Genomic DNA, 23,928 nt, shown 5'->3' on the forward strand with positions numbered 1-23,928 from the left:
GCCAGTGATGAGTATGTCAGCAGAGGTGACTGATTGGGGATCTCATAGGTAGTCCTTCTTGTTGAGAGTTAAAACTTGTTTTGAATGTGAAGTAGTTTTCTTCTCTGATGAGACTGAGTATGGCTGATATTTCTTGCAAGTTCGTTGCGGGCATGTTTCCTTGTAGTTATAAATTTTTTTCTATGTAAACCGAAAAATAAAGCAAAGAAAAGGGTAGGTGCGAGTAGAGCTCGCACCCCGGTCTTTCCGTACAAGATAATCTTGACGATTTTCCCATGTTATCGATATCGATACTGGCAATATATCAGTCCAGGGTATACCAAGACTTTCGAGAATGTGTTCATTTCGACTTTTACGTTTAATTTTTAGGTGATTTCTCATTCGTCCCTCTCGCTCTCGTCCATTTTGCGTTTATTGGTAAGATCTGATGGAAGTCTCCAGAGAAGAAACGATACAGTTGGCCATAGGGATATTATTGTTAAGCAAATGGCGAATTGTTCTGTGCAATGTTTCAACGGATATTTTATTTCGTGTTGGAACCTTTTTCCAAACAACGGAAGTGCAGTCGTGAGTCTTACTTCGTTCTGAAGCATTACAGATGCTGTACCTGTAATAAGTAAAGACTGTCAGGGATTGTTCGTAAGTGCAATGAGCATCCACTACATGGCAAAGGCGGCGTTTTCACAGCGACAGAGAACTTCACTCTATCGTGGCACAGCGAATTAGCACGAAACATTTGTAAATTACACGTCACACAAGGCTTCCTCGGGAATCACTCTACCGATTACTAGTAACCAGATAAATATCCCTACAGTATTTTCTTAGATTTCTAACAGATTTCGAATGCAAAGTAAGCTTGTAATCGCAAAAATGTGTTTTATGTCATATAATTACAATTGAACAATTGTAGGATTTTATTCCTTTACTTCTAGTGAAAAAGCTAGCTTCTTGTCATGTTTCATGATTCCAGGACAATGGAAAAAACACTACAGGTTTTGATGAATGAGTTTGCCAGTTTCAAAAAACGGCCGTATTATTTTACTGCATTGACTTATAAGATTGAATTTTTAACACCTCCAATGGACCATAGACCTTAGTATAAGACATAAATTTCGACTTGGTACTTCAAACCGTTCCTGAGAAAACGGATGTTAACAGTCGCACAGACAGAGAGACACACGGACAACGAAGTGATCCTATTTGAGTTCACTTGTTACCAACTGAATCACGGAACCCTACAAACGTTTTGCTGTTTGCAGATGACAAGCTGCATATTGTATTGTAGATTTAAAGTTACCGGTATACACAACCAACAGTTTCATATGAGGTATATTAAAAATTTTCATATGAAATTTATTTCAAAATTTACAATAAAACCGAAATCTTTAGACACATAGTAAACCAAAAACATAGGCAGCCTCATCTCAGTGATACACGTCTAAACTCTCTCCTGTCTGCAAACTAATGTAAAATTATTCACACTAAATATTTGCTTCTTTTACAAAAGTAAATACTTCTGTGTCAAACCTTTATATAGCCCACACAAGAGGTTGATATGTAACAACAGCTTTTTAGAAAGGAAATAAATGAATAAAGCAAATGAGCACAAAAAGTGCTGAAACAAAACTAAAAAACTGTTTATTGCATAAGGAGGGTATTCCTCTCCAGTTTTTATTAGCAAGTACGGAAATAAGAACTGCAGCGTCCACAAGCGTGTACTTTAAGTGTGTCTATTTTTCTAGATACACGCCTGGGTATTTTGTGTTGTGTCAGTAGTACGTTCCAGATGTGGAGTGCTATGTCTCTCACGTCTGGCCGTCTTTCCTGGGTGTCTTGTTGAGATTTTCCTTTCTTCAACACTGTCTCACCTACACCTCCCGAGTATCTCAAGGTGTTTGACAGGCTACATTTTTGCCCGATACGGACCGAAGACGGAGGGTACCAGAAGGCTGTGTCCTCTGGCTAGTTTCTCGTGAGAGCTGTCGATTTCTGGTACGTCAGCGCTAAACAAACTGTTACACCTGTTGGCGGTCTGAAGTTGTCTGAGGTGGCACGGATTAGGTGCGGCACACACTGAGACGATGCAATATGCGATTCGACATGCTGCAGTAGCGGTCGCGCGATCTGACGCTAATTGGCGAGACACTCGTGTTCCTACTTGGATGATGTGATATGCGATATGTGGGGCGAGAAGCACCAAGACAACACGAATTACGTTTCTGTTTCAGTTTCATCAGTTTCAGTAGTAGTCATGAGCTATTCCGAGAGGCCGTTTTGTGGCTTATCGTTATTTAAACCTCAAGAAACTGAAAAAAATGGTTCAAATGGTTCAATGGGACTTAACTGCTAAGGTCATCAGTCCCCTAGAACTTAGAACTACTTAAACCTAACTAACCTAAGAACGTCACACACATCCATGCCCGAGGCAGGCGACCGTAGCGCCTAGAACCGCTCGGCGACTGGATGCACTTGTACGATGCTATAAATACTAAACATTGTTCAGTTGTGGGTTCCCGTCAGTTCTCCCAACTGGACACGAATTCCAAGAAATTAGTCCACACAGTTTCCGCTTTTTTGAGCAACCATTATCAGCTACTCTCACAAATCAGGTCTACTCACCTCTGGTATAATCTTATACCATTAGAATCCTCTAAGAGAGCTTGATAGTGACATTGATTTCAACATACTAATAATATGTGATAAGGTCCTTACAGTGAAAAACTAGATTTGGTGCATAGCAAAAGTGTATCTGTTGCACTAAGCTGGTAACTGTTAAGACATTTAAGGTCTCGCATTAATATGACTGTGTCTTTAAATGATGATAATTAAAAATGGGTATTCAGAATATTTAGAGAAAATTGCCCCTAAACTGTAACAAATAGACCCCAAACTGTAAATATCAGTACAAGGCAGCAATGTGTAGGAGTGATTGCTGAAAATACCACTGGGCACAATACTCTGCTGAAAACTGCAAAACACAAATTCTAAAATGATTACTGCACATCAATTGTGGTGCCAAATATCTGACATAATTTTTGGTTAAAAGTTATATTAGTTAAGATAATTCCACCTGACCTGACATTCGTACATTACACAACATGCCTAGAGAAGTGTGGAGGGAAAGAGGTGGCAATTTCTCGGGTCATAAAATATGTTAATTTAATTGCACAGATATAAATAAGGCCATTTTGTGTCATAAATCATGGTAATTGGGATTGGGCTAAGAGCATTCTGTCATAAATTTTATCTGTGTACCCATAACCAAAGCACAGATGAGCAGTTTGTTTATATTAGGGTCATAAATTACACCAGTTTACGTAAGGAGCCAAGACCAAGTGGCCAGTTTTTTGTATAGGACAACAATGGGCACATTGTCCTGAAAATATGTGCTACACTACACGTATAAGGGCACGACACAGCCGTCGAAATTTCAGTTGACTGATGACACTGGATTGTACAACTTTGCCCTTGTTTTCAATGATACTTCACCAGCCATAGAAACATTACAAGGATGGATGTAGGTGCTGTTTATGTATCGGAAATAGGACAATTCGTCCTGGAGTAAATCGCTGCACAAGAATATTTCAATATTTAGCGTTATTTTTATGTTGTTTTGGTAATAAAAACTGGCTAATTTGGCTGGATTTATTTAGTAATGAGATGAAGCACTTATATATGCTTAAATATGGTCCAGTGGACAGCACTTTGGAATGCCATGGTCCATATCTTTTTCCCAGACAATGAGAAAGCTGTTGAACAACAAATAGCACATGTAGTCGAAACAAAACACTGTGGCACGTAAAATACAATTTCTAATATTCTGCACGTCAGTCTGAGTTTCACACATATGCTTTACATTAGATGTTTTTGTTTATAACGCAGAGATATTATTAATTTCGTATTGAGCAAAGATCTAAACTAAGTAAAGAAAATACTTGACAAGTGCAACATGTTAATAAGAGCAAAATACTTTTACCTTAACAATAAAGCAATTTAAAGATATTTATCACTGGTTGTGTTATTGCCCAACAACCGTCAATGGCAAAGAGTTCATAAGATCCAGTATGAATAAAAATTGCAGAGAGAAGATATATGAAGATAATTTAAGCTAAAATCTTTGACACGGCCACAATAGTTTTAATGTAATCAATATCTACATCAAAGTTAACGTTAAAAGCCAGAGTAAATGTCCATAGATTACCAAGTGCGAAATAATGCGGTTCAGAACTGAAACCAATTACCTCCACAAGCAAAAAGACATTCTAAACTGCATCTTGAACTCAATAATTAGATGTGTCCTACACACTTCTTCAAACCTTATGGAACATCAATAGACAGATAAGCGAACAACAGCTAATCATCTACACAAGACATGAAAAGAATGTTCATCTACATCAGAATTACTACATTGTTCTAATGAAACCCTCAACACTTCAAGTCTTGAATTCTACGATATATTAATAAACTCTACCATCATTTTCTTTCAAAACGGAGAACTTTATTTACTGAATAAAGTTCTCAAACATAACATTGCACCTAAACCCAATGACAAGAATATAAAGAAAGTTGCAAGTGCCACAGCTAACCTAAGCCAAAGTGAGTAAAATACTGTGATGAGCTCAATAGCAAAAAAGAAAAAAAAAATCAATAAATCTATATCAACAAATAACTCTGGGAAAACTGATTAAAAATACCCACTGGCGTAAATAAAAAAACTTACAGGTAGTAAAGACCTTGTTGTAAAGGCAGATGAATGTACCACTGCATTAGTCATGAATGAAGAAGATTACAGCACTAAACTCTTACTGCTCTTTCTTGAAACTAATATAAAAGGTCTGGGCACTGAACTCACATCTAAATATCAAGCTCAGCTTAGGAAATAAATTAAGAGTTCCAGCCACCATTTATCAGATGCTGATGGCCAAGATAGCCAATCACGAAACCCTTAACACCTAAACTAAGATTTCAGCCAAAAATTCATAAACCTTAGTGTCCAATACATCCCACTGCTAATTCAAGGAACAATGATGGATATTACTTCTGTAAGTAGCTTAAACATTTCTCAGAAATTTTACACCTATGGAAACAACTTACCTATCAGAAATCCCTGAGAGGATATTAACGACAGCACTAACGTGCACAAACCAGACAATGTCCGATTTCCATCCTTAAGCACTGTAAACCTGTACACAAATTTATGGTCTATGGAAATAATTAGATGCAATTTACCAAGAAACGAATAACTTATCCAGATAGACTTACGTTTACTCTTAGAAATATAAGAATCGATTATACAGCAAAACTATATCTTATTCAACAAGAAAAATGTGTATACAGTCAGACGATTTAAAAAATGGAAAGCATTGTGGAAGTCCGTTTATCTGATATTTACATTATCCATCTGAAAAATAAATTTTTTAGTGCCAATACCCTTTAAAAGCTAAACTGATTTATTAGCAAATGTATGTTGAGGGCACAATCGTCATGTTCAATGATAAAGCAAATGAATTAGAATCATTTCCAAATACCATGAGTAATATGCCACCACATCAAATTCACCGTTGCACTTGAGGCAGCTGAAGGTATCAATTTTCTTGGTCTTAGAATAAAAACGTTGAGTCAAAATCACGCTTTTAAAATTCATAGTAAACCAACCGTTAAAGGTCTAATTATAAATAGTTTTTCATACCACTGTATAGTAATAAATTGTATTTCAGACCGATGTTGAATTGTATACATGAAACTCACCTTAGTAAATCTGCCAAAAAACTTTATCAGAGTGTTTCAGCAGTATTAACATATTTCTCGGTGATTGTCTACAGAAGATGGGTGGTTTGAGGTGTCGCAGCTGATTGTATGGAAATGTAGAAGGGCGTGGTCAGAATTGCAGCTCTCCTTAAAAGAAAGTAAATCTAAAATAATGGTTAGGTATAGATGAAGATTTCCACAGTGTCCAACCATTAGTACTGAAACTTGATTCACAAATTTAGTTGTAATAGTACTTGGAAGCGGTATGGTTAATTTTTGAATGACATGATTAGTTAATCGCAAATAACCCCCGTGTCTTGTTGACTTTGACGAGTAAATATTAAGCAACAGACTTTTTCACTAAGTATGCCGGATATTGCGAAGATTGTGATGAAGAAGACTCCCGTTTTCGATCTTACTTCATAAAACGAATGATTTTAAGATCGTCCTATCGAAATAATAGCAGTATCTTGTCTCTCGATTAAAACTGAGAATAATTATTTTATTTTATCTGTAATGTTTCTAACTTCACGTGAACACTATCTGAAGCAGAAAATATTTACTGCACGTTCCAAAAACTAGTTAGGTAACTCATGTGAAGTATTGACACAGAGAAGTCACAACTAGAGCGCTATCTACGATTCTGAAATTTCGTCAGCTGTTTGTGAAACGTTTTATTATGTTAGGTAATGCAATTTTGCTATTGTGATAAGGATCCAAAAACATAAGGTACATAAGATGTAACGAACTCCAGATAGGGACTTACGTACTAATCAGTGAAAAAGGTTTGTGAAACCGCATTTATTCTTCAAGGAAAATATACTTACCAGCAGACTTACTTGACTGCCCAGCAGTGATCAATTATTTTATACCACATATAAAATCAAATGTGTGTGCTGTATTTTTCATGTCATGTAACACAGAAGCACAAGTTATTTTAATTTATTGTGCCTAACACTCCGATATTTCTTAAAAATTGATGAATCTATTAACATAATTTTGGATGATTAGTTAATATGTAATGAACTTCAACGTGGGGAAATAACTTGAGCGGTGGCAGTGAGAGATGTATCATGTACATATTTGAACACTATACTTGCCGTAGGATAAAGAAACACTGCATCTGGCTATGCAATTATAAACTTCGGTTTTATTGATTGTTTTTATTTTAAATAAATTTCAGTCACAGAAAGCACTGAATACCGTTGTTTAGTTCAAGTAGGTCATTACAGTTCGACACTCTTTTTGAACTTCTTCCTTGATTATAAGTACAATGGAGGATTCCAATGGGAAAGGAATCCCTGTCCATTTGCAGTTTTCGGTTTTTTACAAACATCTGAGAAATATAATCTTACAGAAGTTGTTTAATAAACGCTCATATTTATGAATGATTATTAACTGGAGAAAAATTTAATGACTGGAATGTGATGCAACTTTCAAATCACACTGTTCACACTTTTAGAACGTTTTTGTACGCTACAGAGATCACACAAGAATTATATCAAAGGTGAGACAGGAGTATAGTATGAACGAAAGAGAAGAAGCTGCTGAGAGACGGCTCCTTCTTCTTAGCCCAGTTCTGATTGTCCTACGCTACTTGCTCATGCACAATACACACCACAGCGACGAACTTTCACACTATTGATGCTCTAACACAGTCACAGTTTGAAATCAGATGCACATTAGTCTCACATTAGTGCCACTGCCACACGTAAGCTCGTAATTCCCAGACAAGAAATAAAATTCGCGAGTGTTTATTTTTCCATATATCTTCTCCACTGTGTCATTATTTTCAAAACTTATGCAGTTTACTATCAATTAATATCACAGACAAAGCAATGCAGAGTCACTAAATAGAGCGTCTGTCTCTCACATACGTGTTGCTAGCCATTTTTGTAGGAAACAGTGTGTGCGAAATTTAGACAAAGGAACTGAATGGTGAACCACACATTGTATACATTCTCGTGCTACCTGAAGGCAAGGAAGTCATCGTCACCATTTTCAGTGAGAATATGGTACAAAATTAGCTTCGTCGAAAAGAGCTCTCAATAGCCAACATTTCGTACCTTGAAAAATTGCTTTCTCTTACGCTGCTGAGGTTTGAAGATATTAAAATAACCTTCTCGACGCTGTAAGGCTGAACAATGAATAAGGAAAGAAACAATAACATTGTAGGTTACTTTCCGTGCTTAGGAACATAAGTTTTCACATTTTAGGCTGTTAAAAACCACTTAGACTGTTTCCTTCAAATGTACTAACTTTTGTCATTTTAAGAACAACGAAACGAAAGATTTACAGCTAACTAATTAACTTCTTGTTTATAAATTATTGTAAAAGAATACAATTGTCTACTTTCAGTTCACAGTAAACAAACGCTCTAAAAGTTTTTTGCTTCATTCTCAGGGCAGCTCTTCTTGGTGCACTTCAGGTATCTCTAAATGTCTATGGAGTCACGGGCATGTTACCAAAAATATGGGATATAACCTCAGATTTTTTTGCACGATACGTAATTTTGATGTGCCAAAAAACAGTTGTTCAAATAAGTTCAGTCTATTTCTGCTCACCTGGGCCATCATGCAGTAGAAATTTTATTCGCAGTATGTCAGACTAGGAAGTAAAATGAGCCATAAGCAATATAATTTCCCAACAAAAGCTATATTTAAATAAAATCCATAGTCCTTTTTTAAAAAATGGAAAAAAGACATTCATTGAAAGAAGAAAATGCAAGTAAAAGTCCCTTCCTCACAATAACGTAAAAAACCAGTTGTGAAGCACATCCATTTTTCTACGAAATTTGTTTCTCGTGCTTTAAGATTTGCTCGAAGCTTTGCAATCAGGAAGAGTGTATTTATAACGTGACACTATACTCTGATATTGCTGAATTTGTGCAAAATACCAAGGCAAGTGCGTTGTGCTGTTGATCATGTTCAAACGACATCTTCTCGTTCGATATTCAGACTTCCTCCTCTTTCCCTCCACTTCCCAGATGTTCAAGATTCGTATGTCAGGGCCCAAAAGTGACTCGTATAACGACGTAGACAAAGCACATTCACTGACAGATACCGCAGTATGCGTTAGGACGCGGTTCCAGTACCCCTGTCGGTGGCCTCAACTACGGTGCATGGCAGAGGTAGGGTTCGTTACATCACTTCAGATCATCAAGCTGATAGTGACAACGGCTGCAGTGATCGTGAAAACTTGCCGATACCTGTGAAAGTATTTGTATGGAGTGTAGCCATGTATGGAAGTGAAACATGGACGATAAATAGCTTGGACAGGAAGATAATAGAAGCTTTCGAAATGTGGTGCTACAGAAGAATGCTGAAGATTAGGTGGGTAGATCCCGTAACTAATGAGGAGGTATTGAATAGAATTGGGGAGAAGAGGAGTTTGTGGCACAACTTGACGAGAAGAAGGGACCGGTTGGTAGGACATGTTCTGAGGCATCAAGGGATCACAAATTTAGCATTGGAGGGCAGCGTGGAGGGTAAAAATCGTAGAGAGTGACCAAGAGATGAATACACTAAGCAGATTCAGAAGGATGTAGGTTGCAGTAGGTACTGGGAGATGATGAAATTTGCACAGGATAGGGTAGCATGGAGAGCTGCATCAAACCAGTCTCAGGACTGAAGACCACAACAACAACAACCTGTGGATTGGATGCGTACCCTGTTACTACAGTGGAGGGCTTCAGTACTGAGTGCAACGTCTTGGCTTTGGCTCCCTGGACGTTTTGGTGAGATTACCTTGTTCAGTTTTGGGATGCAGTGACTCTGACTCGGCGTGGACAGGTTATGAACTGTTTCACTGGGTGTACTGCGACTATGCTGAATAAATCAAGGTATTAGTCAAATTATATGTCGAATGTGAGGTTCACCAATCAGACCGTTCTTAGAGGTTCACTTGCAACACCAGAAAAAGTCCGGCACACAGAATTCGAGGAATAGGTCTGGTACCACAGACGTGCTACTTCCAGCGCACATTCGCTTGCTGCAGTTCAACTTTCTCTACTTTCGCTGGTGCTCAGTGCTGTCGTGCTCACTTCCGTCGAGTTTGCTCGGATGCACTGCATGCCGGCGCTGCAGAGCTTCAAGCAGCGGTGCGGCCAGCTCTCGATGAGCTTGAGCACGTTGGGCCCCGGGCTGAGAGTGCTGGCCACCTGATTGTGCGCCAGCAGCCGGTACTCGCTGTCCAGCTTGCCCAGAGACACGCCCAGCTCCAGCAGCAGCTGCAGCGAGCGCGCCATCGCCTCCGTCGCCTTGTGGTGCACGAAGTTGCCCATGAAGGTGACGGCCAGGTTGCAGCGCAGCACCCACTCCCTGTCGTAGTTGTTAGTGGTGCCCCAGCCGCGGCCCTCGTAGATGTTGCCCTCCACGTCTATGAGGAAGTTGTACGAGATGTCGGGCTGCTCCCACTTGGCGTAGTGCTCGTCCCGGTATGCGCGCAGTAGGATGAAACACTCCTCTTCCCCTTTGCAGGCCGTGCCCGCCGTGTGTCCGATGACCACATACGGTATCGGATGGTGCAGAGGGATTCTGAAATTGGGCGGCACGTCACTGCTCCACAGGGACCTGGGTACGATACGCTGTCCGTTCTTCAGCACCAGTTCCGGGTTCGGCGGAGGCACTGCAATCAAATAAACATATGCTGTGTGACGTCTGAGGGGCTCATTCTGTGAGCGAAACGAAATACACTATTTACACGGATGTCACAGTCACCAGATAGCGATATGCGCACATACAGATGTCCATAGTGTCGCGTACACAAGGTGTGAAAGGGTCTTGCATTGGTGGAGCTGCCATTTGTACTCCAGTGATTCATGCAAAATGAGCCCGACAAGATTAGGGCTGCACGACCAGTATTAACAGACTTTGAACATGGAATGGTAGCTGGAATGAGATATAGGGGACATTCCTGTTTGGAAAACGTTATGAAATTCAATATTCCGAGATCCACAGTGTCAAGAGTGTGACGACAATTACGTCTCACCACGGACAGCGAAGTGGCCAACGGCCTTCACTTAACGACCGAAAGCAGCGGCATTTGCTTATAGATGTCAGTGCTAACAAACAAGCAACACTTCATGAACTAACCAAAGAGATCAATCGAGGCTTATGGCGAAATTTGTCGTTAACAGGTTGTGGCAGCAGACCAACGACACTATGTGCCTTTGCCAACAGCCTCTTGTAGGCTCATGGCCATACTGGTTGGACCCTAGACCAGTGGAAAACGTGGTTTGCTCAGATCAGCCGCGATTTCAGAGCTGATGGGAGGGTTCGAGACCCCACGAAGCCATGGACTCAACTTCTCAACAACACACTTTGCGAGCTGGTAGTGACTATGGTTCAAATGGCTCTGAGCACTATGGGACTTAACATCTGTGGTCATCAGTCCCCTAGAACGTAGAACAACTTAAACCTAACCAAACTAAGGACGTCACACACATCCATACCCGAGGCAGGATTCGAACCTGAGACCGTAGCGGTCGCTCGGTTCCAGACTGAAGCGCCTAGAACCGCTCGGCCACCACGGCCGGCTGGTAGTGACTCCATAATGGTGTAGGCTGTGTTCCCATGGAATGGACTGGGTCCTCCGGTCCCTTTGAACCGATCACTGACTAAAAATTGTTATATTCAGCTACTTGGAGGCCATTTGCAGCCATTCATGACTTCATGCACCCAAAGATCGATAGAATTTTTATGGATAACAGTGCGGCATATCACTGTGCCACAATTGTTCGCTATTGGTTTGAAGAACAATCCAGACATTTCGAGTGAATGACCTGACTACACAGATCGCCATTCCGGCATCCCATCGAACTTTTATGAGGCATAACCGAGAGGTCAGTTCATGCACAGAACCCTGCACTAGCAGCGCTTTCGTAATTATGGACGGCTATGGAGGCAGCATCGGTCAAGTCTTCTACAGCGGACATCCAACGACTTGTTGAGTCCAAAGCACATTGAGCTGCTGCAAAATGCTGGGCAAAAGGAGATCCGAAACGATATTACGAGGCATCCCATGGCTTTTGTCACCTCAGTGCATTATCACTACCGGCTACATGACATGTGGCGTGACTACGTCACTCGCGATCAAAATTGCAGCACCGTGAGAGGCGTGTGCAACAAACATCAAATTAGCATGAAGTGTACTAAATCAGGGCTTCCCAAAATTTTCCTTTGACGGAACACTTCGAGAATCCTGGTACTCTGGTAGATCACCTTGCTTATTTTGAAGGCTTCTAAAATAATAACACTTTTTAAAAATGGGCAAATTGTATTATGACGGATATTCAGAAAGGCAAGGAACGATCGGTCGCGGAATGTAAACTACAGTGAACATCCACAGTAGCTTTCCACAGGTGTGTTGGGCAGGGTCTCCAGTATGACTATGGATAGCATCACATCACTCTTCTTAATTCTGAGCGCGCAAAGATGCCTAGAAGATACTGTCTCACACGAGGTATGGGTGTCTTCCAAAATAGTTCGCCTGATTTCATGCAACCCCACATAACATAGCTGCCATGCATTTCCTTCTTCATGAGAGTTCTTGGCCGCACACTGCACGGGCAATGACGACGCTCCTGCAGCGTTTTCGATAGTAAGTATTTGATTGCCCACCATACAGTCCTGATCTGGTTCCCTCCGAGTTTCATCGCTGCTCAAATGAAAAGCTGGTTGCAAAGACAACATTTTGGCACAAACAGAGAGCTGCAGTCCAAGGCAGAAAATTGTCGGAAATCACAGGAAACTGTCTTCTATGACGAGCGTATTGGAAAGTTGGTTCAACGCTACGACAGATGTCTAAGTCGCAGCGGCGACTGTGTCGAGAAGTAGCTGGAAGGTGTAGCTATCTGTCGCAAATAAATCAGTTGTGATTATTACCGTGGTTTCCATTTCGCGACCGGTCGTTCCTTGCTGTCCAAATAGCCCAAGTGCATTTAGTGATTATTTCAATTTGAAGTGATAACTAATGACACAGAAATCATAATACATTTTTCTAATTAATAAGAAAATTATCATTTACTACAAATGTATTTAGCAATGATTTTATTTTTTCCTTAACACATAACAACAGAATGAAATAGTTTTTAGTGGCTTATGTGATTTACAAATTACTAATCGTGATTTACAAATTACAAATCATTTTATATCAGGTACAGTAGCAGAAAATTCATTTCTAATATCTGGTGGTGCGTTTTTATGTGTTTTTGCAGCATGGTAATAAAATCCTGCTTCACATAAATATGTAGTGATACGCGGAAGTAAAACAAGTATTTTGATATACTTGTGCATTCTTCTGATAAATTCCTTCTGAAATTACACAATGGCTGATCTTTTGCCTTTCTCTTTCAATCAAATCCATTTATAAAATCAATTAGCTTCTCAAGTCTCTTCTTCTTAAGCCTTCTTGCTAGTCTGTTACGGGAAATTTTTTTTTCCGTTCCAAAAAAACCAATGCAGTGACATGGGTACGGGGAATTGTTGTGGGCTGCGTCTATAACGAATCGGAAAATGACAAAATGGATGTTTGGCACTTTCTCCTGGATGGACACACGAAGCTGCAACAGCATAAGAAATATAGGCAAGACTTCGCTAATTACCTGCGACTTACCTTTACCGACCCGCCGGCCAGATGGGGTGTGACGGGTGAGAGATGAGATAGACGAAGAAGCCGAGATAGACATCGATCACACTTACGGACCCTTAGTTAATTTCGAGAAGACGACCCAGTCTTATACCAACGTCTGGAGAACGGGTCGATAGATGGCTCTCTTGCTCTATCGAACGTCGGGTCGTGAGCAGGTGTTGCCCCGACACGAATTTCATTTAATTGCTAGAGGAGTATGTTTCTTTTGCATTTGTACTATCCCCGATGTCTTCATGTCTTTTTCATTTGGACATTTTTAGTTTTATTCATTTCCTTACTTAATTAATTTTCTAATTAGCCACTATTTGTCAACATTTAGACATTGTAGACACTGTTTATGCGGTAGTATAACAAAATGTATGTCAGCAAAGATTGTAAGCCTGGTATTGGAAAAAAAATGAGTAGCGTTGAAGTCTCAGTCTGAGCTTCGAATCACCTTTACCATATTTTTTCTTACTTAAAAAATAAATTAATTAAATTTTAAAAAGGAAAAAAGTGGTCAGCGCGACAGAATGTCAATCTTAAGGTCCCGGGTTCGATTCCCGGCTGGGTCGGAGATTTTTATCCACTCAGGGACTGGGTGTTGTGTTGTCCTAATCATCATCATTTCATCCCCATCAACGCGCAAGTCGCCGAAGTGGCGTCAAATTGAAAGACTTGCACCCGGCGAACGGTCTACCCGACGGGAGGCCCTAGTCACACGACATTCGCATTCACAGACGTCCCCTGGGGCATTCTGTCTGCAGCTGTGACCTCATTCAGTCCTACCTTCCATTGATGGCGGTGGAATATTTCCGGGGGTGGAAAGTGGAACTTTTCCATTGTGACCACTGAGACTTCAGTTCCGGCTCAAAATATCCAATCCAGATCTCATCAAGTGCTACAATCTTCTTCAGAAGCTGTTCTCCTTCTCTTCGATAACGCTGAAGCAATTCTCCTGCGATTCTCTTACGACCTGCTTTCTTGTCTTCGCCCAGATCATGCGGAACCCACCTGCCAGCAATTTTTATCATCTTTAACTTTTCAGTCATCATTTGGTGAAGTGAAGTGACAGATATTCCGGTCTCATATGCAACTTCTTCACATTTTTTTCGTCGATCCTCTGTCAAAACCTCATTAACAATAAGTTCAGAGATGCTGTCTGTTGCAGTTATGGCCTTCCACTTATTGGGTTGTAGTCAGTGCGTATCCGATCTTCACCGAAACGACCAGACCACTGTGATACTAAACTTCCTGGCAGATTAAAACTGTGTGCCCGGCCGAGAATCGAACTCGGGACCTTTGCCTTTCGCGGGCGAGTGCTGTACCATCTGAGCTACCCAAGCACGACTCACGCCCCGTCCTCACAGCTTTACTTCTGCCAGTATCTCGTCTCCTACCTTCCAAACTTTACAGAAGCTCTCTTGCGAACCTTACAGAACTAGCACTCCGGAAAGAAAGGATACTGCGGAGACATGGCTTAGCCACAGCCTGGGGGATGTTTCCAGAATGAGATTTTCACTCTGCAGCGGAGTGTGCGCTGATATGAAACTTCCTGGCAGATTAAAACTGTGTGCCCGACCGAGACTCGAACTCGGGGCCTTTGCCTCTCGCGGGCAAGTGCTCTACCATCGGAGCAAGGTTCGCAGGAGAGCTTCTGTAAAGTTTGGAAGGTAGGAGACGAGATACTGGCAGAAGCAAAGCTGTGAGAACCGGGCGTGTGTCGTGCTTTGGTAGCTCAGATGGTAGAGCACTTGCCCGCGAAAGGCAAAGGTCCCGAGTTCGAGTCTCGGTCGGGCACACAGTTTTAATCTGCCAGGAAGTTTCATATCAGCGCACACTCCGCTGCAGAGTGAAAATCTCATTCTCGCACTGTGATACTGTGCTACGATCCATTACACTATTCCCCACACACACCTCTCTCAAAGCGTTGTGTATATCCGTTGGATTCATTGCACGTAGGGATTCGGTTTTGATGTAGGAAGGCTGGCCACAACGTGTAATTCGAGATGACTCACATCCAGGTTCTGTTTTAAACATGAAATATTCACGACACAGCCACGCGAACCAGCAAACACATACCGTATACGATCGCCGCGCCTGTCCGATCCCCCGCGTGCCAGCCGGCAGCACACAGCTGTGACTTCTGCAGTGTTTGAACGTCCGGACACTCTCATTCGACGTAATTCGACAACTGGACGCCTCAGTTGGCAGTGCTGACGCGCTCGTCCACCTGTTGGGGTACTAGACGGTGTGTAGCCGCTGGGTCCTCACCGCGTAACAGAACACCATAAAGAGCAACCAAGGACCATCTGTGCGGAATTGTTTGCGAGTTACGAGGTTAATCGTGACAATTTTTTGTCGAACAACTTCGCAGGCGATGTAACACAGATTCATCTCTTGTAACCAGAAACAAAACAGCAGTACTTGGTGTGGGACCACATCACCTCTCCTCCGAAAGCAAGTTTAAAGCGGCACCCTCAACCGGTAGGGCCATAGGGACGCTCTTCTGAAACTCTGAAAGGGTTATTCCGTTTGATATCGTCCCTCATGATCCAACAATCAAAGTCTATTGTGCTATGCTCAAATTGAAGAAACGACTTCAGCGTGCATGTCGGCACAAAAATTCAGAAGAACCCCTTCTTCTTCTCATGACTGGCCGGCCGCTGTGGTCGAGCGGTTCCACGCGCTTCAGTCCGAAACCGCACTGCAGCTACGGTCGCAGGTTTGAATCCTGCCTCGGGCATGGATGTGTGTGATGTCCTTAGGTCAGTTAGGTTTAAGTGGTTCTAATTCTAGGAGACTGAAGACCTCAGATGTTAAGTCCCATAGTGCTTACAGCCTTTTGAACCATTTGAACCCCTGACGCAAGGTCCCACACAAGCATGCGCACCCGTTAGGAGCTCACAAAACTGCGTAGGACTGTTCGCCTCCATCGGTCCTACAGTCCGGATGTCGTTCCTTCCGGCTTCCATCTGTCTGACCCAATGAAGGATGCCCTCCACAGGAACCAGCACGTGCATGACCGGGAGGTTATTGATGCAGCAAGGCTCTGGCTTCAACATCGACCAGTAGAGTGGTAGCATGTGGGCTTTCAGGCCCTCCCACTAAGGCCGTCACACTGAACGGAGATTATGTCGAAAAATATGGCTCTGAAGCCAAAAGAGTAGGAAATAATATGGTGTATTAGAATCCTGAATAAAACCAACCTGCTTTCAGAAGAATTTGTGCTGTACTACTTACGGAACACCCCTTATACATCACGTCCAAGAGATAATTATCTTTACTTGTCGGAATTTTTAAAACATGTTTGCGTTCTTCTGGGCGACAGTATGAGCAACCCTGAGAGTGATATGTTGACAGTGAGCTATGATGTGTACAATACTTCTTGCAAAACTACAGCTTCAAAGCGTATTTGCGATGGACATACAAAGAAAGATATTCCTCGTGTTATACTAAGTTCAATTTTGAACATGGCTGACGTTTGCAGCAACCGTATACACAAATTTGAAAAATATGTAAAAGTTAGCCAACCGGTTGCATAGGTTTTCTATATACCTTGGCCAGGTTTCGTCACCTCTAAGGGTGACTTCATCAGAAGGTAAGGTAATTACATGAAGTACATGTAATTACCTCACCTTTTCATGAGGTAATTACATGAAGAACATGAAATTACCTTACCTTCTGATGAAGTCACCCTTAGAGGTGACGAAACCTGGTCAAGGTATATAGAAAACCTATACAACCGGTTGGCTGATTTCTACATATTTTTCAAATTTATACTAATTTCATTACGTATGATATCTTAAAGAACTGTCCTGCTTCATAGGCAGCACGACCACCAAAGAGGTACATTGGAAGCGAAAGTGAGATACGGTAAAAAATGTTTTTGGACAAAAGTAGTAGTCAAAGAAGTAGTCACACACAGACATATCTATGGTTATTAAGAAGAAAAATGTTATTCACAGAAAATAACAACAATGTGTGTTAAAAATTATTTTTAAAAATATTCATACCTAAACATGACAAAGGATAAAACATTAAAATGTAAATTTAAATTCACATAATAAAATTTACATTCATATTTAAGGTTACAGTTCCTCTCGTGCATGTAGATATTAACTTTAATGGAAGATAGTGGTGAGGCGAACACAAAAGAAAAAGTTTCATGTACACACAGCAACAAAAGTTTTGCATCACCGCAGTTCGTAGAACTCCTGAAGATAGAAGTTGACTGTCGATACTGTATCGCAGACACAGTCCTTTGACTGTTCAGAGATGTCACTAAACCCGCCCAAAGATCTAAACAACTGTGAATGGGCAGCGCCTTTTACACAGGTGAAAGGGGGGGGGGGGGGGTCCAACAGCCAATCAGTTCCAGTCATTCCACCAGGAAGGAGGTACACGGTTCGTGTTGCCTGTAGTTCAACCATGTCTAGACAGTCAATACCGCAGTTCGATCGCGTCCGCATTGTTACTTTGTGTCAGAAAGGGCTCTCAACAGGAGAAGTGTCCAGACGTCATAGAGTGAACCAAATCGATGTTGTTCGGACGTGGAGGAGATACAGAGAGACAGGTACGATCGACGACACGCCTCGCTCACGCCGCCCAAGGGCTACTACTGCAGTGCATGACCGCTACCTACCGATTATGGCTCGGAGGAACCCTGACAGCAACGCCACCATGTTGAATAATGCTTTTTGTGCAGCCACAGGACACCCTGTTACGACTCAAACTGTGCGCAGTAGGCTACATGACGCGCAACTTCATTCCCGACGTCCATGGCGAGGTCCATCTTTGCAACGACGATACCATGCAACATGGTACATGGGCCCAACAACATGCCGAATGGACCGCTCAGGATTGGTATCACGTTCTCTTCACTGATGAGTATCGCATATGCCATCAACCAAACAATCGTCGGAGACGTGTTGGAGGCAACCCGGTCAGGTTGAATACCTTAGGCACACTGTCCAGCGAGTGCAGCAAGGTGGAGGTTCCCTGCTGTTTTTGGATGGCATTACGTCGGGCCGACGTACGAGATCATCGAAGGTGTCATTACGGCTGTACGATACGTGAATGCCATCCTCCGACCGATAGTGCAACCATATCGGCAGAATATTGGTGAGACATTCGTCTTCATGGACGACAATTCGCACCTCCATCGTGCACAGCTTGTGAATGACTTCCTTCAGGATAACGACATCGCCTGGCTAGAGTGGCCAGCATGTTATCCAGACATGAAACCTACTGGACATGCCTGGGATAGATTGAAAAGGGCTGTTTAAGAATGAAGTGACCCTCCAAACACTCTGAGGGATCTACGCCGAATCGCCCTTGAGGAGTGAGACAAGCTGGACCAACAGTGCCTTGATGAACTTGTAGATAGTGTGCCACGACGAATACAGGCAAGCATCGATGCAAAAGGAGGTGCTACTGGGTACCAGAGGTACCAGTATGTACAGCAATCTGGGCCACCACCTCTAAGGTCTCGCTGTATGGTGGTACAACATGCAATGTGAGGTTTTCATGGACAATAAAAATGGCGGAAACGATGTTTATGTTGATCTCTACTCCAATTATCCGTACAGGTTTCGGAACTCTCGGCACCGAGGTGATGGAAAACTTTTTTTGATTTGTTTATAATTAGGAAAGCAGCAGTGAATGAAGATGGATACACTGCTCAAAATAATTAGAGAGACAGGAATTTGATAGAGTGTATTGTGTACGTAATTCGTGATTAAGATATATACTATTGCCCTTAGTCTGCTAACGTGTTTTAATAATGAGACCAATCCTCAGCAATACGTTTGAGAGCCATGGCTTAGTGTCAGTATTCAAATATATGATGCTATGCGTGAGAATGAAGTGGACGAACAATGTCTCACTCTGCCATCCAGTGCGTATAAGTAACGAATACTTCTCTATACTCTTTGTGTACGTCTCATCGGTCATTATGAGGCAGATGACTGACGCAGAACGTGTTCAGGCAGTGACTTTTCTGCAGGAAGATTGTACTATTCATGCAGTGTCTCTTATTGTGGCTTCATCTCTTGTTGGAATGGTTTGGAAAAGGTTTAGTCAAACTGGCACAAACACAAGAAAGCCAGGTCAAGAGGGAAACACAAAAACATCGATCAGAAACGGCCGATATGTGGTTAGTTGTTCCCTCCAGTGACCAAACAATACACAACAGACTCGAACAGGACGGTTTAAGACTAAGAAAACGTCATCACCATATCCGTCGATTAACTGTTCCACACGTGGAAGACCGACTTCAATCTTCTGAGCAACATAGGCACTGGCATCTGCGTCACTGGCGCAATGTATTGTTTCGTCTTACAAGGTGCAGTGGACGTGTACTTGTATCTGATCGGCGTGGTGAACGTTATAATCAAGCAGCAGTCCAGGAAAGACATATCTGGGTGTGTGTGTGTCGTGGTGTGGAGTGGCATCACAATTGATGACCGTTCGGACCTTCGGATATTCCGAGGCCGACTTAATGCTCAAAGGTACATCAACGAGATTGTGCTAGGTCCTGCTATGTCCTCTGCAGCTGTAATGGGTCCTACTTTATCCTCCAACAAGAGCGCATTCAGCAACAACCACCGTGGGAACGTTACAGGACCTCGCGATTCGAAAATTAGACTATCCCGACCACAGTCATGTAGAGCTTTTATGGGATATGCTGGGCACACAACTTCGGGCGCGTCCTGTAGCACCTCAGACTCTTGAAAACATGCAGGTTACTGAAGAGCGGGCAAAAATTCCACAAGAAAATGTTCGGAGACTTGTTAACAGCATGCCTCTAAGACATGAGCCAGTAATATGTGAACGTGGAGCACCTACCAGATAGTGAAATGTTTCTCAACGTTTCTGATATATACATTTCAGTTAAATAAATGTTACATTTTCCACCACAAAAGTCTGCCTTACTCCAAACATTCTCGAAAAATTGATGCAGTTGTTTAAAAAGTTGAGCATCTAATTTTTTGAGCAGTGTATTAATCGAGGCTTCAAATAATTTTCATCGTTATTATTGCAAATAATAAGTATGAAAAGAAGTTCTGGTAGCCATTGATGGCTGGGGATGCGTAAGACACACTCATCTTACGGGATATATTCCGATGTTTTGCACTGAAGTTTGCTTTACATCGCTTTTGCTTCTTATAATTCAATTCGGGGCTCGCTTCGTGTTACAGATGTAATGCTGTGTGTTGCTCGTCACGTATCAGTAACTGTCATTTTTCTCACTAGTGAGGTCGTAGATGAAAAGAAATGTCGTGTGGCTAGGGCCTCCCGTCGGGTAGACCAGTCGCCTGGTGCAAGTCTTTTTAGCTGACGCCACGTCAGCCAGTTGCATGTAGGACGAGGTTGATGAGATGATGATGAAGACAACACAACACTCAGTCACCGAGCGGAGAAAATCTCCAACCCAGACGGGAATCGAACTCGGGCCCTTTAGCGTGGCATTCCGTCGCGCTGACCACTCTGCTATCGAGTTGTGGTTGAGAACGCAGCGATGCATCTTGCGTCACTGAGAGCATTCCTTCTGTTGTGTGGTCACATTCGTTGCTGCTGTTGTGAGCTATGATCATCAGTGTGTGGGTGAGATTCTTTATGGGTATGGTTGTGCGTCTAGGTCGTTACGCCTGTTCGTTAGAACGTGTCTTCCGTATCTGCCATGAAGAGTCTGAAGTCGCATCTGCAGTGTCTACTGTGAATGCTCCCTCGGCTGGGATGCGTGAAGGCGGTCCGAGGATGCTTCGCAGTAGGTGTCGTTCAGTGGCGCACAGTCGTTCTATTTTTGATCTGGTCACATCTGCAAAGGGAGTGGCTACACACACTGCCATTGTTATTACATACAAAACTTATGTATTTATCTCTGTGGTGGGACTGGAGGAGCAGAAACATTATTGGACAAGTCATGTTAGTTTTTGTCTTTTGCTTAATCTGTCGATCATGCAGAGGAATTCGGTTTTATCCAAGACACAATTTTATAGTTTTGTTTTCACCCAGACATGTTTCGGCACGTTATGTATTATCTTCAGTGGTTTTTTCTGAAAAACTCTTGTTGCATGTTCACCTCCTGTGTGTGTTTTATGAAATTTTAGCACAAAATTGTTTACATTTGTAAAAGGAGTGATTATTGAGTGTGAAATATTTTACGTTAGTTTGCATACAAAGCAGACTTGAGACGTGTGTCACTGAGTTGAGGCAGTGTATGTTGTTCATTTACTATGCGTCTAAAGATTTTGGCATTTATTTCACTCAATTGTGGCACAGTGATACAGCAACCTTATATTGTGATAGATATTTAAAAGAAAACAGTCCTCGACTGCACAGTGCTATTTATTGGTTTAAAAACGATAGGTGACACATCGTAAGGTTATCCCGTGCACTGTGGGTCATCACTCATAGCAGCGTAGAGTAACTGTGTATACACTAGAGTCCCAGGAAGCTTCGTGTCATCAGCCCTCGGCATGGGGCATGTTATAGTGTATGAGCATGGTCGTATTCTAAGCTGCTATAAGTGATGACCCATATCGCACGACGTAACCTGATGATGCCGTACCACGGTGAAACGCGTCTTTTTGAACCAATAAAGAGTATTGCCGCAACCTACGACTGCTTTTCTTTAATATTAAAGATTTGGAAATAAAGTGGATATACACATTTGTTGACATGTTTATGCCGATAGCATTAAATCTACAGCACAATCTACTGCTTGTCATGCGCAAAAAATAATTTTTATTTTTTTTATTTTTCTGTTTATTGCTCATTTTCGACTCGGAATCGCTATATGTCAGGTTATTTAGAGTCTTACTTGCGTATTTTGACATTTTTGTGTTTTTACCTTCTGTGTGTTAATATACTTATTTTTCAGATGCTGTCGTTACGCATGAATTTTGTATTATTTGTTAGCCAAGCACAGCGTTTCTGCCACCATGTCACGTGATGTTGTGGCTGTGTGATGTTCATTTGCTTCGTGGCGTGTTTTTTTGGTATGTGGCGCGCCAATTTAATGTGTTGTTGACGTACGTGATGTTTTAGCTTGTGCGTGTGTGTGTGTGTGGGGGGGGGGGGGGGGGAGTGTGTGTGACAGAGACCGAGAGAGAGAGAGAGAAAGGGAGGGGGGGGTGAGTTATCGATAGGCAGGTAGAATGAATGGTATCTGCTATGGGGAAGATAATTTCGTCCCAGAGGATGTGCAGAGCATGTGCAGTTTTTGGAGGGGGTTTATTTATACAGTGTTCTTCTATTTTGGCAAAGGGTATTTCTGCGCAATGATGTGTATTGGTTCCGTACTTTCTTTCATAGAGACAGTGATTCTGGAACGTGATAATTTTTCTCTACTGTTAATTTTTGGTGTGGGCTGTTACTGGTTTTAAAAATGTTTTGATCAGTTTCTATGTACGTGTAGTGGTAATTCTGTGCGATTAGGTGATCAGCAAATGTTAAGTGAGAGTTATTACTTTTCAGTGCTCTGGGATGATCTGTATGCCTGGCTCTAAAATTCCTGCGTATTTGACAACAGGTTGACTGTAGTTTCAAGTTAATTGATACACATGAGATTGGTTGCATTTGTCAGTGTTGCTGGTGTGTCCTCCGAGTCTGTTCTGTATTGTGTTGTTGGTTCAGTATGCTATGTTGAGTCCTTGTCTCTATAGTATATTGCGCATCCTGTGTGTGACTTTGTCTTGTAACTTTTGTCTTGTAACATTTGTTGCTTACTCTCTGCTTATTTGTTGTGAGTTGTACTGAATCTGTGTGAGTGAATGTTTACTGATTATCTGCTGCCTGTTTGTGTACAGTGTCGTTTATTTTACCTAATGTCGTTGCACCGCACCCATTGCCATGTGGAATCGGTTTTGTTGTGTCTTATTCTTCAAGTTCGATCATAGGTACTGTGTTCAGCCCATGCAGTTAATACCTGAAACTGGCTTCTTTACGTGTTATGACGTGAGTGGATTGATTGTGAATGGTTGTGCCGATGATTATACGTTTCCTATAAACAGTGAATTCATGTTTGTTGTTTCCCTTATGCGTGGCGAGGTTGAAGAACTTGAACTTTTCGTCTGTTAGTGTTTCAATGGTGAACTGTATTTGTGGGTGGATAGTGCCTATGTCATCATGAAGGTCTTTTGTAAGAGAATGTGATTCATCTATTACGCAAATTAAGTCGCCTATATAGCAGTAGCAATATTTTATTTTGTACTGCTCCGGTTTAACAGCTTTATCGATGTTTTACTGCATGTTGGAACATCGTTCCAAACAATGGTAATGCAATCGTTCATCAGCTGCGAATCTTACTTTGCTCTGAAACATTAAAGATGCTGTACCTGTCATAAATATAGACTGTCAGGGAATGTTAGTAAGCACAATGAGACTCCACTAGACGGCAAAGATGGGGTTTCAAAGCGACAGAGGACTTGACTTCATCTTAGCCCAGCCAATTGGCATTAAATATTTGTAAATTATACATACAAGGCTCCCTCGTGAATGGCTCTACCGCTTACTGAAAACCAGATCAAAAACCGTACAGTAGAT

General features: G+C 41.9%; 1 protein-coding gene across 2 annotated transcripts in view; it reads right to left on the bottom strand.

The window, feature by feature from the left end:
* Nucleotides 1-23,928, bottom strand: part of LOC126259214 (peptidoglycan-recognition protein LA-like) — a 204,333-nt gene that overhangs the window by 19,456 nt on the left and 160,949 nt on the right. Inside the window, exon 3 of one of the 2 annotated variants that reach the window (XR_007546484.1) lies at nt 6,576-10,374. The exons of the other annotated variant lie outside the window; for it this stretch is intronic. The gene's annotated coding sequence lies outside the window, so the exon portion shown is untranslated. The remainder of the gene's footprint in view (nt 1-6,575; nt 10,375-23,928) is intronic. 2 annotated transcript variants of the gene reach the window in all.

The sequence above is a fragment of the Schistocerca nitens genome, chromosome 5 (genome assembly GCF_023898315.1).
Source record: "Schistocerca nitens isolate TAMUIC-IGC-003100 chromosome 5, iqSchNite1.1, whole genome shotgun sequence".
Classification (NCBI taxonomy): Eukaryota; Metazoa; Arthropoda; class Insecta; order Orthoptera; family Acrididae; genus Schistocerca; species Schistocerca nitens.